Below are 15,134 nucleotides of genomic sequence, written 5' to 3' on the forward strand. Positions count from 1 at the left end.
TACTACAAAAGAAAAACTTCCAGCCAAGAATCTTATATCCAGCAAGACTATCCTTCAAAAATGGGAGTGAAATTAGAATATTCACAGATAAACTGAAATGAGAGAATTTCTAAGCAAGAGACCAGATTTTCAGGAAATACTAAAGGCTGTGCTAGAGCCTGAAAAGAAAAGACAAAAGAGAGGGGCCTGGAAGAGAGTCTAGAAATGAAGATTATTTCAATAAAAGTGATTGAAACTGCCAAAAGAGTGGTGAAAATAAAATATGACAGATAAAAACTCAAATAGTCAGGAATAAACTTAACCAATGATGTAAAGCACTTGAATTCAGAAAACTGCACCTCAATGTTAGAAAAAATTTAAAAGACTTAAATAACTGAAAGAACATTCCATGCTCATGGAAGACTAAATAACATTAAGATGTCAATTCTACTCAAATTGATATACAGATTTAATGCAATCTCGAAAAAAATCCCACCCGCATTAAAGAAAAAATTGAAAACACTATCATTAAATTTATTTGGGTGGGTAAGGAGTCCTGAATAGCCAGAAACATCATAAAAAGGAAAAGTGAACACACATCTCCAGACTTTAAATCATAATACCTACCTATAGTGGTAAAAAGAGCATGGCACTGGCCTAAAGACAGACACAAATAGACCAACGGAACCAAATTTATGGTTCAGAAACAGACCCTCACATGTATGGTCAAGTGATTTTTGACTAGCCTGTCAAACTCACACAGCTGGGGCAGAACAATCCATTAAACAAATGGTGCTGAAAGAATTGGATATCCATAGCTGAAAGAAAGAAAAAGGACCCCCTATTTCAAACCTTATCCAAAAATTAACTCAAAGTGGATCAAAAATCTAAAAATAAAAGCAAGAACCATAACATTTCTGGGAGAAATTATTGGGAAAGATCTTCAAGACCTGGTGGTAGGTGGTGAATTCTTAAAGGAGATAAGAGAAGGACTGAGTGGACTACTGGTGTTTAATGTATGTAGAATTTTTAATTAGCTCTTCTGTAAAAGTTTGGAAATATACAGAGTGGATGGTAACACACAGTGAGTAACAGCTAGTTTATAAAATGGGGATGTGACTGAAAATGGTAGTCTTGTTATGTAAATGCCAATGGACAGAATGCTAGAGAATAATCTAGGAACTGGATAACCAAGAGGTGGATGAGAATTGTGGTTGATGGTACAGATGCAAGAATGTCTTTTGTTACCCAGAGCAAATGTATATCACCACTGCAGGGTGGTGGGAATGTGGAGAAGCATGTGTAAAACACAGCTGGAGTGACCTATGGACTGTGGTTAGTAGTTTTAATATTCTTGCATCTATGTGAAAAATGTACTGTGTTGATACTGAGGCAGTATGGAAAATGTGAGCCAAATGTACACTATGGACATGGTAACAATCAGATGATATTATTTTATCTATAGCAAATGACATATCACATTGTGGTGTGTTGATGGAGTGGTGTTGTTTGGGAATTCTGCACATGTGCACGATTGTTTTATAAGTTTACAACTTCTGTTATAAAAAATATATTTAAAAATAATAATAGGGTGGGTTGGGGAAAATGTAAGATAATGTAAGACCAAATGTAAGATTAGGACTATGGTTAGTAGTAAGATTTTGACAATATTCTTTCATAATTTGTAATAAACTTCTCATCACAATGCAAGTTGTTGGTGGAGGGTTGATGTCTGGGACCCCTGTATGATGTTGTCCATGTTTGCTTTGTAAGTTCACAACTCTTACTATAGAGTAAATTGTTTATGTATGTTCATATACAAATGATATAAAGATAAGCATAAAAGGATAGGTTGGGGGAAAATGGTTTGTTTAGTAGTAATATTTTGTAAATGCTCTTTAATCATTAGTTAAAAAGGTTTAACAACAATGTAAGTTATTGGTGGTAGGGTGAGTTATGAGAGTCCTGTACGATGTTATATATGTTTGTTTTGTAAGTTCACAACTATTATTATACACTTATTTTTTATGTATGTTTTTGTATGAGTGATATACTTCAATAAATTTAAAAAAATAAAAAATCACGTTAAAGCACCAAGAAGAGTAATATTATTTAGAAAAAGGTGGCAATCAGATTGACAATGGTGACAGAGTGCTATGAGAAAATAATTGTGAATCTATTTTTGTGCATTATTATTAAAGTGTAATAAAAACACAAATACATATACAGATGATTAAAAAATTTATTGCTTACAAAACCAAACCAAATGTTCTACTGAGAAGAATAAATCAAATAAAAGAAAGTAAACCTTGACAAAAGGAGTGGCAATGCAACTGAGAAGGGTAATTTATAACCACAGACACAAATTTAACTATGGACAATAAAATTTAATAAAAAAGAATGCTAAGAATAGTAAAAACAATCATTTTAGTGTCACTTTTAACAGGACACTGAAATAATCACCAGGAAGATCATGGGGATGGATGGAGAACTTGACTAAGGTTAGAGGAAAATGCAAAATGCAATTATCTTGTTTGGGGGATATTTGGACATTAATAACTTTAGAACTTGTTTAAAAATATAAAATTGTAAGAGTACTAAATATTTTAAGGGTAACCACTAAAAATAGACATAATACAGAGCTTTAAAAACAAAAGGAAGAAAAGGCAAGAAACAAAGTAAAGGGGTGTGTTAGTCAAAGGGGTGCTGATGCAAGGTATCAGAATTCTATTGACTTTTATAAAAACTATTTATTTGGGGTAGAAGCTTACAGTCATAAGGCCATAAAGCATTAAGTTACTTTCCTAATCAAAGTCTGTTGCCAAGTTTTGGAGCAAGATGACTCCACAAGGGTTCAGCCTTCCTCTTCCTTCTAAGGCTCTGTGGTCCCAGCTCCTTCCATTCTCAGCAACAGGCTAGTATAGCACTTGTCTCTCTTTCTAACACTTGTCTCTTTCTGGCCTCAGCTGCTCTGATCTCTTCACAAGGTCAGCTGTAGACTATCAGGGTCATCTCTCTCTTCCAGGGTGGGGGGGTGGGCACAGAAACTTGTCTAATGAGCTTTCTCTCTTCCTCTGTTCTCCTTCTCAGTGCATTTACTTTCATGTGAGGGTCTGCTTTATTCCCAAGGGGGCTGGCACTCAATGGCGAGTCACACTCTAACGATGTGGTTGAATCAGTGCCCTAATTTTAACATAATTTAATCAGACGTCTCAGCTAAATCTAATACAATCAAAGGGTTATGCCAGAGGAACCAGCCAGTTTACAAATATAATCTATCTTTCTTTTTGGAATTCGTAAATAATATCAAAGTGCTACAAGGGGAAACCCATTAAATAGAAAATTCAGAAGTAGGTAAAACTGAAGTACTGTTACATACTACAATATATAAAAACCATGAAGACATGCCGAGTGAAATAAGCCAGACACAAAAGGACAAACGTATGATCTCTTAAATAAAATACTTAGAATAAATGAACTCATAGAGACAGAAAGCAGAACAGTGAATACTGTGGGTGGGGTGAGGCTATATGGGATAAGCATGAGTTTTGGTTTGAGATGATGAAAATAGTCTGGAAATAGAGGTAAAAGTTGCATAGTATTGTCCATGACTTCATGTCAAAGAATTATCTATTTAAAATAGTTAAAAAGATTTTTTGCTATGTATATTTTACCACAACTAAAAATAAATAAATTATTTAAAAAGAGGTGAGACAATCAAGTGAAAAATTCACCCATTATCAAAATAACAATGTGGGTTTTACTCACCAATTAAAAGACACATAATTTCAAGTAAGAATTTTTTAAATCTGTTGTAGTTTGCTTTGTCACAAGTGAAAAAAATGGCAAACATTGACTAAAGAGAAAAGGTAAATATATAATAGACAAATACTACACAAGTAATTTGGAGTAGAAATATTAACATGTGATAATATAGAATTAAAAGAAAAAAGCATTATAAAATATAAAGAATAAATTTCATGTTAATAAAAAGACAAATCCTGTAAGCAAGTATGTCTGTCTATGAACCAAAATACACAACCTTGAAATAAAGCTGAATCTTATATAGTAACTTGTGGGTGGCTGAGGACAAAGGAGACACTATAGGGACTCACCTCCCAGGCTCTTCTCCCTGAATAAAAATGATAATAATAATAGAAAGGAAAAATAATCTCTACAAAAATTCATACCACCTGCATAACGTGAAGACAAAGAATACCAAAAGTGCAAAATAACTGCAAATAAAGGGTTTTGTGATAGGTAATAGCAAGCTGAAAAATAAAAGGAAATTATAGGTAAAAGAAGAAAGAAAAGTAAGGGGAGGAGACTGCACAGTGAGTGGGAATGACTGTAGAATGATTGTATCTACCCTAAATAAGAAAATCCTGGAAAAATATGTGGGCAAATCACGGAATGAACACCAGGGAAGGAATGTATAAGTACCATCTATTAAAAAGGACAGGTATGGATTAAAATGAAAAATGCAATTTAAAGGGGCAGGCACTATTTGTTAGAGCAGGCAGGATTTAAAAACATAGGTGTGATTTAAAGATGCTATCTGCTAAACATAGCTTAGGGAAAAGTCTTAGTCTCCTACGGCTGCTGTAACAAAGTGCCACAAACTGGGTGTCTTAAAATGACATGAAATTATTGTTTCCCTGTTCTGGAAGAAAGGAATTGAAAATCAAAGTGTCAGCAGGGTCATGCTTCCTCTGAAGACTGTGGGGAGGAAGATACCCCAAGCCTGGGTCCTGGCTTCTTGTGGTGGCTTGCTGGCAATCCTTGGCATTCTCCCCCTCAGTCATCACAAGGTACCCTCTTTCTGACTGTCAAAGTTTCTCTTATTAGGACACCAGCCATATTTGACAAATGTCCCACCATCCCTCTGTATTCTAGTACGACCTCATTTTAATTAGTCTAATTCCATCTGTAATGAGCCTATTTCAAAATAAAAATCACTTACTGAGGTACTGGGGTTTAGGATTAAAACCTATCTTTTGGGCAGACATAATTCAATCCCTAACAGAGAGTAAAGAAAATCAAAAAAGAAAGAAAAAGTGTCCTTTGGCAATTGGATGGTGAGGGCAAAACAAAGAAAGAGGAGAAATTTTAGATTCTCCAAGTTGAAATTTTAAAAAAAGAGCTGTAAAGTCAGAGAACTCACAAACTCTTCACCACCAAAGCAACAACTTTTATTGAAAGTGACTCGGGAGATCATTCCAGAGGTTACGCTTATGCAAATCTCAACAGGATCTCATTGACTGACACAGTACAGTGCCTCAAATAGCGGGCACTGACAGCCCTAGAGAGATCCAGACACTATAAGCAGTTCGAGAATTCCGCGTCCTCGCTGTGGGGTGGGATTTACTTTGGAATTTATGCTCCCCAGTGTAACAGAATTACACTCATTTATAGGTTCTCTACACCTGGCTCTTCAGCCCCTTTTATTTGAGCCCATAATTAGCATTATACTTGATAAATAGATGTCCCACAGACTTGAATCTTTGCTCTGTCCATGTGCCAGTTAAGCCCTGAATTTCAGCAGAGTCGCAACATGTACTCTAGTTCATTTGACTCACCCAGGACAACTAACAAGGAGATGATGATGGGCATGCCCATCCCAAGGAACCAAGAGTGTCTGCAACTGTGAGCAAGACAGTTCCATCCATCTGACCTATGGGATCTAAGTCCTCTCTCAATTAAAAGCAGAGTGGGCATCGCCATCCCAGAATCCTCAAGATTGGGAAATGAACAATGGCCTAAAGTAGACTTATTATTATCTATTATAGACTTACTATTATTACAGCAATGGAGGAACTCTTATCATTGATGTAAAGGCAGTGGTCACCAGAGGTTCTGAGAGATGGGAGAGAGAATAAGTGTATTTGGGAACATTTTCAGGACATTGGATTTGTCCTGAATGACATTGCAGTGATGGATATAGGCCTTTGTATATTTTGTCATAACTTATAAAATTGTTTGGGATAAAGTATAAACTATAATGTAAACTATAATCCATGCTTCAGTATGGGTTCATCAACTGTAACAAATGTACCACAGTAACGAAGGATGTTGTTAATGTGGGAAAGTTTGGGAGGGGGAGGGAGTGGAGTATATGAGAATCCTTTATATTTATTATGTAACATTTATGTAATCTAAAGGTTCTTTAAAATTAAAAAAAAATTATAAAAAAAAGTACTCTGATTTTGCTGACCTGCCATAGAAGGCCATTGTTAAATCAGTATTCTTGTAACGCATCCAATATCCCACAAATGAAAAAGGTAAACTCTTCCAAAAATATTGTTGAAAATAAGGGGAAATTTTCACATACACATGAGAAAATTCTACCTGAAAACCAACCAAAAGCAGAAGAAAACTACAATCCAACAATTGAAAAAATCTAATTAAACATGCTCAAACATTTGAGGATACCAAAAAGTACCTTGAATCCTGAATTCAATCACATGAACAAAGTCAGACAAACTCCAAAAAATAAAAGGAGAGCTGACTGCACGTAGAAATAAAGTGGAATAAAATGAAATTATCTCATAATTAAGAATAAATTACTAGGTATCTAAGAGGAAAGGGACACAAATTCAGTAAGGATCAATGAACAAAGGCAGGAAAACTATCAGGAGAATGAAAATGACATAAAGATGTTAAAAGAGTTGGAGAAGTAGTAAAAATGGAAAAGCACCTAAAGAAGAACTAATATTCCCATTATTTTAGTCTCTGTATAAAAAAAATCAAAGCTTTGGAACAAAGGTAGTACCTAAAACTATAACTTGAGAAAACTTCTGCATATTCAGTCAGGCCCTGGGTACAGTCTTTAGCATGGTCTGTCCTCTGGCTGGGGAGTGGAGGTCTTTCTAAATCCTCCCATGCACGTTTTCTGATTCACAGCAGTTTTTAAGTTGGTAACGGCTGACCATTCAGAAAGTCTCATTTTCTCTCTTCTCTGCATCAATAGCACTCTGCGACGAACAACAAAACATACAATCCTTATCATGACCATTTCCTCATATTTTTCAAATGGTAGAGTTACCATATCAGCTATTTCCCCCCCCCTTTGTACTGTTTCTCACTCCAGAGCATTACAGATAAAATGATTAGCAATTATGATGTTACAGTATGAGCAGTTATATCACCACTCCACTTATCTCCGACCGGAACTCCCATTGCCATCTGGCCAACAGCTGATCCAGCAACAGAATCCTACCCTGAGAGTCTGCTCAGAGCCTCACAGAGCAGGACTAATTCTCGTATCAACTCTCTTAGAAAGAATTCTCCAGAAGACCTTTTACAAGGATTCTTATGCGAGTGATTAAGAAAGTGCTTCAAAGGAAGTTAATAACTGAGAGTATCAAAATATTTTTCAGGGTTTCTTAAAATACCATATCCTGGGCTTCCTGCCTAGAGTTTCTGATTCATTATGTCTTGAATAGGTCCCAGTATTCACATTTCTAATAAATTCTGAGATGATGCTGAAGCTGCTGGTCCAAGGACCATACTGAGAACTACTTACATACATAAGTTTGCCATATATTACTGATATGTCTCTTTATTCCATTTTGTTTTACTTCTCCATTAGAATTTAAGCTCCATAAGGGCAAGTTTACGATTTTTGTTTTATTATTGTATTCCTTCCTCAGAGGTAATCAGTAAATATTTATATAGTGAGTGAATAATGTCAAAGACCAAAATCTTTTGGTTATAGAAAGTGTTGCTGCCACAGACTCCAGACATGGAAGTATTTCAAGATGAAGCGTAGGTCAGAGTCTCTTACCAGAGAGAGAACAAGGAGAATGATAACTGAAAAAATGCTCTTTGACTGGTGTTCTTTAAGCGTAAATGGTAAGGATACAAGTTGAATTTTAGTAGGTTAGATTAGAATTAACACTAAGAAAAATTGATGTATTTTTCATTTGTGACACTGTAGGGGGAAGAATATGTATATCTATGTGTATATCTATTTATATATGCCTCTCACTATCTAAAACTATCCCTAGGCTTGTGTCTGTATATCCATAACTGTATCTATTTGCTACTGGAATCCTTGGCAGGACAGTTTATTATTGTTGTTCTTTGTGCTTTTAGTTAGAGTTTCTGTTTTTATGATTGAATAAAGAGATAAAAGAGAAATTTGAGATGAAGAAATTCTGAAGTGGAATCTGATATGTGTGGGAAGAAAGTTCCTCAGAAATATGTAGTGTATAGCATGATGATGCTTTATACTCTGACAAAGAAGATGCAGAGAAATAATGTGATTAATATTAATAAAGTTTGATGAGATTCTCATTACTAATATTGCACATTGAAGATGTATTTTGGCTCATGGTTAATGATGGTTATTATTATGTATTTTTCAAAGCAATTATATTTTTAAATAATAAATTATTATTAAAATATTTTATTCAATATCCAACTAAAATGGTAGCAAGATGAAATAGGACAGCCCTTTTGAGACATTTGAATTTGCTTTTCCAAAAAATATTTTCTACAAAAAATTGTGCTTTGATATTTAATGTTCTTAAAATATTACCACCATGTAAGAAACACAAACTCTCCAAAGAAATCCTCACATGAACAGAAGTAACAGGTGTTATTTTGCATTACAATAGGATCAGTAAAGAATTTCCCGATTGTGGTCATCAAAATACTAAGTAATTATCATTATGAAGCATTTCTGTAGTTTGCGATCTTCACAGCAGATAATTAGCTGTTACAGGGTGTATTACACTTCAAATTGTGTGATCTTACTAAAAATTTATAAATATAAAATAATATGTATTAATGCATCCATTATACTATCTAGAAAATCTTTAACATCAAAAGACATATGCAAAGAATATTATTTCTACCTTTTCATCTTTATTTGTCAGATCATACATAAAAATGACTAAAGTAAAATCGGTTAAATTATAGATTTTAGTATAAATATAAGTGATTTTTCTTTATTAAAACATATCATCTCTTAAAATAGTTTCATATTTTTAGGTATTAGTAAGATTGATCTTCATATATATGCTATGGAAATATACACAAACACACTTGCATAAATGTACAAATGCTTATCACTATCTACTAATAAGATGATATGGCCTAAGGAAGTGACCAGTGGAAACAATTTGTATTTGTTCTTTTTTTTTTTTTTTTTTTTTTTAAATAATAAACTTTATTTTTAAACAGGTTTTAGATTATAGAAAAGTTACATTGAAAGTATAAGGGATTCCCCACTCCCTTTACCTCTCACATCTTCCCCCATTAATAAAATCTTCCAATAATGTGGTACATTTGCTACAAATAATGAATAAATATTGAAGCATTCTACTAACCAAGTCTAGAGTTTACATTGTGGTTTATGCTTAATTCCAATGCCCTAAAAATTGCCCTGTGTTCCACCTATTATTCCTTCACCGTCCCCTCACAAACTCTGGTGACCACTATCTTTATATCAATGTTAAATATTCTTCAATTACTATAATATTAATAATTTTACTTTGTCCATGGTTGCATTACCCCCTTATGTTTGTTCATTCCTCAACATTGAAGATTTTGGGATGGTGATATCCCCTCTGCTTCAGACTGAGAGGGGACATAGAGTTTATGGGGCAGATGGAAGGAATTTCTTTGCTTACAGTTGTACATATTCTCTGTTTTGTAGAATGGGGTTTGTCTACCATCAACATTTTGTTAGTTGTCCTGAGCAAGTCCTATGAACTGGAGAGTGGTGTTAGGTGTAACTCTTCTGAGATTCAGAGCTTAATTGGCACATGAACAGACAGAAGAGTTAAGTCTCTGGGACATATATTTAACAAATATAGTGTTAATTATAGTTTCACATAAAAGGGGCAGAAGAGCCATGTGTCAGGAAATTATAAATGAGTCGAACTCTGTTACATTGGGGAGCATGTATTCCAAAGTATAGGTCACTGACAGGGTGCTGAATTCCTGAGATTGTCTGCCCTGCCTATAGTGTCTAGATGTCTCTAGAGCTCTGGGAGCTCTGATATTTGAGGCAGTGTTTACTGTGGCAGTGAGATCCTGTTGAGTTGTGCATAAGCATAACCTTTGGAATGACCTCCTGACTCACTTTGAAATCTCGTACCCATAAAAACTCAGTTTTATTCTGTTTCCACATTTTGGTCAAGGTCTTTTTCCAAATGCTTAACTGGTTTGTGCTGGGTATTAATCTCTTGGTGCCAAGGAGGCTAGTCCCCAGTAGTCATGTCCCACACTGGGGGGAAGGTAATGCATTTATTTGCTGAGTTTGGCTTACAGAGAGTCCACATTCAAACAACAAGATTTTCAGAAGGTAATAGCTATTAATAGGCTAAGTTTCAATTTTATAAGAATAAGGTTCATAGTCATATGCATTAATATCGAGGTTGGCATATGGTCTGTTTTCCTTTATTAGACACTGCCTATGTATTCAAGAGATTCTTGCCTCTTTATTTGAAAAGGGAGCAGGATTCCCCAGGATGGGAGTTTAATATTTTGTTGTTTATTGTGTGGGTCTCTATCTACTAAGATAACACCCTGTGATAAGATGAACACGTTCCTACTGCATAGCAGCATGCTTCAGGTGCACCTTTTCTCACACATACCCCCACCACTGAACTCCTGAACCAGTGACCCTCCCTTTCCCATTTTACCAAAGGAGAATTCCAATAATTGTATTTTCAGCCACAGACCTTCACCTTCCCAGAGGCCAACAGTTCCGTTCTCCAGTCCTCTCCCAGTTACATGCATAGCCCAACCCACAAGCCCCAACCCTGCTTTCCCTCAAACTCCAGCCCCGTTGACCCTCACTCTGCACCACTATCACCCCCATCCACTACTAAACCACCCCCTTTCAACTTATCAGAGGTTCTGCCCAGATTAGGCATCAGATCACCATTCTCTACTACCTTTTTATGTTCTGTTAACCTACCTTCAAGACTCCATCACTGTGAGCCTGCTCAATATCCTTAGGTTTTATAAGTGGGGTCATGAAATACTTGTCCTTTAGTGACTGGCTTATTTCACTCAACATAAGGTCTTTAAGATTCATCCATGTTGTGTCATGTGTCAATACTTCATTTCTTCTCACAGTGGAGTAACATTCCATCATATGTATATACCACATTTAGCTTATTCATCATCCATTGATGGACACCTGGCTTGCTTCCAATTTTTGGCAATAGTGAATAATGCCAATATGAACATTGATGTGCATATATCTATTCATGTCTCTGCTTTCAATTCTTCTGTGTCTATACCCAGTATAGGTAGTAGTGGGATTGCTGGATCATATGGCAATTCTTAGCATCCTGTGGAACCACCAAATCATCCTACACACTGCCTACACCATTTTATATTTCCACCAGCAGAGGATGAGTGTTTCTATTCCTCCATATCTCGTGGTTTTCTGTTATTTTTAATAGCAGCCAGTCTAATAGGTGTAAGTTGATATCATATTATAGTTTTGATTTGCATTTCTCTTATTAGTGAGGCTGAGCATCCTTTCATGTGCTTTTTAGTAATTTGTATTACCTCTTTGAAAAACCGTCTATTTAAATCTCTCATCCATTTATTAAATGGGTTGTTTGTCTTTTTATTTTCAAGTTGTAGAATTTCTTTATATATGCTGGATATTAGACCCTCATCAGTTAAATGGCTACCAAATATTTTCTCCCACTGAGTAGACTGCCATCTCACTTTCTTGACAAACTCCTTTGAAGCACAGAAGCTTTTAACTTTAAGGAGGTCCCATTTATCTATTTTATTCTTTTGTTATTGTTGTTGCTCACTCTTTGGGTATAAAGTTTATGGAACCATTTCCTACTACAAGATCTCATAGATGCTTCCTTACATTATCTTCTAAGAACTTTATAGTCTAGTCTCTTATATTTAGGTTTTTGCTATAACTTGAGTTAATTTTTTATAGGGCATGAGCTCATGATACTCTCTTATTCTTTTGGATATGCATATACAGTTCACCCAGCACCATTTGTTAAAGAAACCTTTCTGTAATGGTTGAGAAAGCCTGGTGACCTGGTCAAATATTAATTGGCCAAATATGCACTGAACTATAGCACAACTCTCAATTTGCTTCCCTTTGAAGGTATGTCTAATCCTTGTGCCAGTACCATTCAGTTTTGATCACCTTACCTTTATAGTGTGCTTTAAAACCAGGTAGTATGATTCCTCCAATTTCGTTTTTCTTTTTCCTTATGTTTTTGGCTATTCTGGGTTCCTTGCCCTCCCAAATATACTTCATTATTGGCTTTTCCAGTTCAGTAAAAAAAAGATATTATAATTTTTATTGGGATTACATTTAATCTGTAAATCAATTTAGGTGGTTAAACATCTTCATGAAATTTACTCTTACAATCCATGGACATGGAATATTCATCTATTAATTTAGGTCCTCTTTGATTTCCTTTAAAAATGTTCTATTGTTTTCTGTGTACAAACATTTATATCCTTAGCTAAGTTTATCCTAGATATTTGAATCTTAAGTTGTTATTGTAAATGGGATTTTTTTTCTTGATTTCCTGTTCAGATTGTTCATTATTAGAGTACAGATTTCCTACTGATTTTTGAGAGTTGATCTCTTATCCTTCCACTTTCCTGAACTTGTTTATCAGCTCTAGAGGTTTCATTGTAGATTTGTTGGGACTTTCTATGTACAAAATCATGTCATCTGCAAATACTGAAAATTTTAATTCTTCCTTTTCCAGTTTGAATTCATTTATTTCTTTTCCTTGCTATGTGGTCTAGCAAGTACTTCTAATACAATGTTAAATAAAGAGTGGTGACAGTGGACATCCTTGTCTTGTTCCAGATCTTAGAGGGAAAGCCTTTAGCATTTCACCATGGAGTATATATACTTTTTAATATATACTTTTTGTCATGTTGAAGAATTTTCGTTCTATTCCTACTGATTGAATTGTTTTATCAAGAACAGATGCTTGGATCTTGTCAAATGCTTTTTCTGTGTCAATAGAGATGATCATGTGAATTTTTTCTTTTGATCTGTTAATATGGTGTTTTACCTTGATTGATTCTCTTATGTTGAACTATCCTTGCATACCTGGGATAAAACCCACTTGTTCATGGTGTATAATTAATTTGATGTGTTGTTGAATATGATTAGTAAGTACTTAGCTGAGGAACTTAACACCTACGCTCATTAGAAAGATTGGTTTATAGTTTCTTTTCTTGTGGCAGCTTTATATAATTTTGGTATTAGGGTGATGGTGGAATCATCCAACGAGTTAGGTAATTCTCCATCCACTTCTTTTTTTTGGAAGAGTTTAAATAGGATTGAAGTTAGTTCTTTCCAAATTGATTGGTAGAATTCACCCACGAAGCCATTTGTCTTGACTTTACTTGGTTGGATGGGTTTTGATGATTAATTCAATCTCAGTATTTGTGATTGGTCTGTTGAGCTCTTCTATTTCTTCTTTTGTGAATGTAAGTTGCTTGATTGTTTATAGAAATGTTTCTGCTTCATCTAAGTTATCCATCCTGTTGGCATATAATTTTCCAAAGAATCCTTTTATGATACTCTTTATTTCTTTGGGATTAGTTGTGATATGTACTCTCTCATTTTTTATTTTATTTATTTGCATCTTCTCTCATTTTTTTCTTTGTTAATCTAGTTAACTTTATTAATCTTCTCAAAGAACCAGCTTTTTAAGAAAATTTTCTCTGGTGTATTTCATTTTCAATTTCATTTAGTTCTGCTCTAATCTTTGTTATTTCCTTCCCTCTGTTTGCTTTGGGATTAGTTTATTGTTCTTTTTCTAGTTCCTCTAGGTATGCAGTTAGGTATTTGATTTTAGCTCCTTCCTTTTTAATATAGGCACTTATGGCCATAAATTTCCCTCTCAGTATTGCTTTTGCTGCATGCCGTAAGTTTGATATGTTGTGTTCATTTCATTAGTTTCAAGGTAGTTACTGATTTCTTTTACAATTTCCTCCTTGACTCACTGAATGTTCAAGAATGTGCTGTTTATGTTCCATATATTTGTGACTATTCAGGTTTTCTGTCCCTTATTAGTTCCATTGTTGTCAAAGAACTACTTTGTGTATTTCATTCTTTCTAAATTCACTGAAACTTGGACTGTGACTTAGCATATGGTCTATCCTTAAGAATATACCATGCACACTCAAGAAGAATTTATATACTGCTGTATTTGAATGCCAAGTTCTGTATATGTCTAATAGTTCTAGTTCCCCTAATGTATTATTCAAGTTCTCTGTTTCTTTATCAACTCTCTGATGAGCTGTTCTGTCTAATGATGATAATGGTGTGTTAAAGTCCCCCACTGTGATTGTAGAGACATTTATATCTCCCCTTAGGTTTACCACTGTTTGCCTAATGTATTTTGGGATACCCTGGTTTGGTGCATAAAAATTTATTATTGTTCTTTTTTCTTTATAGATAACCCCCTTTGTTAACATACAGTGTTCTTTTTTTGTCTCTTACAATAATTTTGCATTTAAACTCTATTTTTTTTCGGTATTAGTGCAGCTACTTCCACCCTTTTCTGGTTATTGTTAGCATGTAAAATTGTTTTCCAGCCATTCACTTGCAACCTCCTTGCATCCCTGCGTCTAAAGTGAGTTTCTTGTAAACAGCATGAAAGTCAGTCATATTTCCTTATCCATTCTGCCAATACATGTCCCTCAAAAAATTTCAGAAATTTTCAGCCATTATTTCTCCAACAATCCTTCTGCCCATTTTCCCTCCTCTTTTCACTCTGGGATGCCTATAATGCATATGTTTATATGTTTCAAGTTGTCACTCATTTCCCTGAGTCCCTGCTAAATTTTTACTATTTTTTTTTATCTACCTGTTCTATCTGTGTGATTTCAGATGTTCTGTGTTCGACATCACTAATTCTTCCCTTTGCCTGTTCAGATCTGCTGTTATGTGCCTCTGGAATATTTTTAATTTCTTGCATTGTGCCTTTCATCACTATCAGATCTGTTCTCTTTTATGTATGTTTATGATTTCTTCTGTATGTTTCTCTAGTGCCTTGTTAATATCCTTCATCTCACCTTTTGCTTCGTTAAGTTGATACATGATATGTGATTTGGTTTGCTTATTAGACTGTGCCAGATCCTCCTGTTTTTCACTATGACTTGTAAATTTTTCGCTG

This window comes from Dasypus novemcinctus, chromosome 1, assembly GCF_030445035.2.
Source record: "Dasypus novemcinctus isolate mDasNov1 chromosome 1, mDasNov1.1.hap2, whole genome shotgun sequence".
Lineage (NCBI taxonomy): Eukaryota > Metazoa > Chordata > Mammalia > Cingulata > Dasypodidae > Dasypus > Dasypus novemcinctus.